Consider the following 3,233-nt stretch of genomic DNA (forward strand, 5'->3'; position numbering starts at 1 on the left):
GCCAATTTGGAAAACCAAGTTTCCTTGATGGTGCCTGGAAGGTCTGACAAAGACACAGAGAAGGAGGATGCAACGTGAGCATCAGGAGGATTTATACCGAGAGGAAAATTCTTCCAATGAGAGGTCCGGTCATCAGCAGTGGCAGGTAAAACACAAAAATAAGGGTCCATCGGCAGATGTTAATATGGTATTCATGTTGCCGATGGAGTTTTTGGCACTATCTGATAATGAGGAAGAAGTTGTTCTCTCTGATCAAGTAGCTTAGTTGACACTAGATCCAATGATGGTAGTTTTTGAGAAACCTACTGATGACGAGAGACAGCATCTTAAGGCTTTGTTTGTGAAAGGTAGAGTTGATGGGCAGCCTATATCTAAGATACTTATCGACGGAGGGGCTGCGATTAATATTATGCCTTATGTGATGTATCGGAAACTTGGTAAGGGAGATCAAGACTTGGCCAAAACCGATATGATGCTGAAGGATTTTGAAGGCAATGTGTCACCGGCTAAAGGGGCGGTATGTGTCGAATTGACTATCGGCAGTAAAACCTTGCCGACGATGTTCTTTGTTATTAATGGTAAGGGTGCATATAATCTGCTTCTAGGGAGGGATTGGATTCATGCTAATTGTTGTGTTCCTTCTACAATGCATCAATGCCTCGTACAGTGGATTGGGGATAAGATTGAGTTTGTCCCTGGTGATTCTTCTTATATCATTGCATCGGCAGAAACAGATACTTATGAGCGAACTAAGTGCATATCAGGAGAAGTTTGGGAAAAAGAGTTCCTTAGAGTTGCTGATTATGAAATTCCACCGATCTAAGCAGTCGGTTATGAAGAAGAGTTTTAATGGATAGGTTTGCCGATAATGGAAAATTAGGTCAAGGGTTCACATCGGCAGATGATTTAGTAGAAGTAGATATTGGTGATGGCGATAGGCCAAGACCTACTTTTATTACTGCTAAGTTAGATTCCAAGTGTAAGCAGCAAATGACTGATTTGTTAAAAGAGTATAAAGATTGTTTTGCTTGGGATTATACTGAAATGCCTGGATTAGACCGATCGATAGTTGAGCATCGGTTACCTATCAAATCTAGATTTCGGCCACATCAGCAGCCAGCGCGCCGATGCAACCCTAATATACTTCCTGACATTAAGGCCGAAATAACTAAATTAATTGAGGCAAAGTTTATTCGGCAGTGTCGATATGCAGAGTGGATCTCTAATGTGGTTCCTATTTATAAGAAAAATGGAAAACTTCGTGTTTGTATTGATTTCAGGAATCTTAACAAAGCCACACCGATGGATGGCTATCCAATGCCGATTGCTGATTTGTTGATTGATGCTGCAGCCGGACATCAAATTATCAGCTTCATGGATGGTAATGCAGGTTACAATCAAATATTCATGGCTGAAGAAGATATTCCCAAGACTGCTTTCAGATGTCCAGGTCATGTAGGGTTGTTTGAGTGGGTAGTCATGACGTTTGGTTTGAAAAATGTCGGCGCTACTTATCAAAGAGCTATGAACTTTATTTTTCATGAATACATTGGCACATTAGTGGAGATCTATATTGATGACGTAGTGATTAAGTCTGGAGATATCACAAAACATCTAGCCGATTTATGAAAGATATTGGAGTGCACAAGGAAGCATGGATTGAAGATGAATCCTAATAAATGTGTATTTGGTGTATCGGTAGGTCAATTTTTGGGTTTTATGGTGCATCAGCGGGGCATCGAAATCAGTAGAAAGTCTATTAATGCAATTAACAAGGTGGTTGCTCCTGCCACTAAAACTAAATTACAGTCTTTGATCGGTAAGATTAATTTCATTAGAAGATTCATATCTAATCTGTCGGGAAGGATCAAGGCTTTCAATCCATTACTTAAATTGAAAGCCGATCAGGAATTTGTATGGGGAGCTGAGCAGCAGTTAGCCCTAGATGAGATTAAGAAATATTTGACAAATCCTCCAGTGCTAGTTCCACCTCAACACGGGAAACCTTTCAGGTTGTATTTGTCAACTGATGATACCGTTATCGGTTCGGCTCTTATTCAAGAATTTGAAGGGAAAGAGCGTGTTATTTATTATTTGAGCAGAAGATTAGTGGATGCTGAGACCAGGTATTCGGCCATTGAAAAATTATGTCTGTGCTTATATTTTTCTTGTGTCAAATTAAGACATTATTTGTTATCTGCCGAATGTACAATCATATGCAAAGACGACGTAGTCAAGTATATGCTGTCAATGCCGATATTAAGTGGTAGAATCGGCAAGTGGATTTTAGCATTATCAGAATTTGAACTACATTACGAATCAACTAAGGCAGTTAAGGGGCAGGTTATGGCTGATTTTGTCACTCAACATTGTAACACAGTGGACTCTCTGGAGGTTGCTCCTTAGACACTTTTCTTCGATGGGTCCACATGTGGCGAAGGAGCAGGTATCGGCATTGTGTTAATTTCACCTCAAGGAAGGAAGTATGAGTTTTCATTGCCGATTGTTGCTACATCGACAAACAATCAGGCTGAATACCAAGCCTTGATAAAAGGGTTAGAATTGCTGAAGGAGATACGTGCCGATGCTATTGAAATCTTTGGTGATTCTATGCTAGTTATAAATCAATTGGCTGGGATTTATGAATGCCGAAGTGAAGTTTTGATTTCGTATTATGAAAGGTGTTTGCAACTGTTGAAAGGATTTAGAGATTTTCGTCTTGAACATATTTCTCGACTGCATAATGAGGAGGCTAATCGACTAGCTCAGCATGCTTCAGGGTATCAGCCTATTCAGGAAGTGCTAACATCGGCAGTTGATACCGATGACTGGAGGAAGGAGATTGTCGATTATTTAAAGGATCCATATAAAAAGGTTGAAAGACGTATAAGGTTCCAAGCTACCAAGTATGTGCTCCTCGATGATGAATTATATTATCGAACTATAGATGAAGTTTTACTTAGATGTGTTAGCAGTGATGAATCGAAAAGCTTGATGGGTGAAATTCAAGAAGGAGTGTGTGGGGCGCATCAATCGGCTTTCAAGATGAAGTGGATGATCAGAAGGAATGGGTACTATTGGCCGACTATTCTTGAAGATTGTTTTAAATATTTTAAAGGATGTCAGGGGTGTCAAAAGTTTGGTAATATTCAAAGAGCGCCTGCATCAGCTATGAACCCTATAATCAAACCTTGGCCGTTCTGGGGATGGGCTATCGATCTCATTGGTCAGAT

The sequence above is a fragment of the Miscanthus floridulus genome, chromosome 5 (assembly GCF_019320115.1).
Source record: "Miscanthus floridulus cultivar M001 chromosome 5, ASM1932011v1, whole genome shotgun sequence".
NCBI classification, from domain to species: domain Eukaryota; kingdom Viridiplantae; phylum Streptophyta; class Magnoliopsida; order Poales; family Poaceae; genus Miscanthus; species Miscanthus floridulus.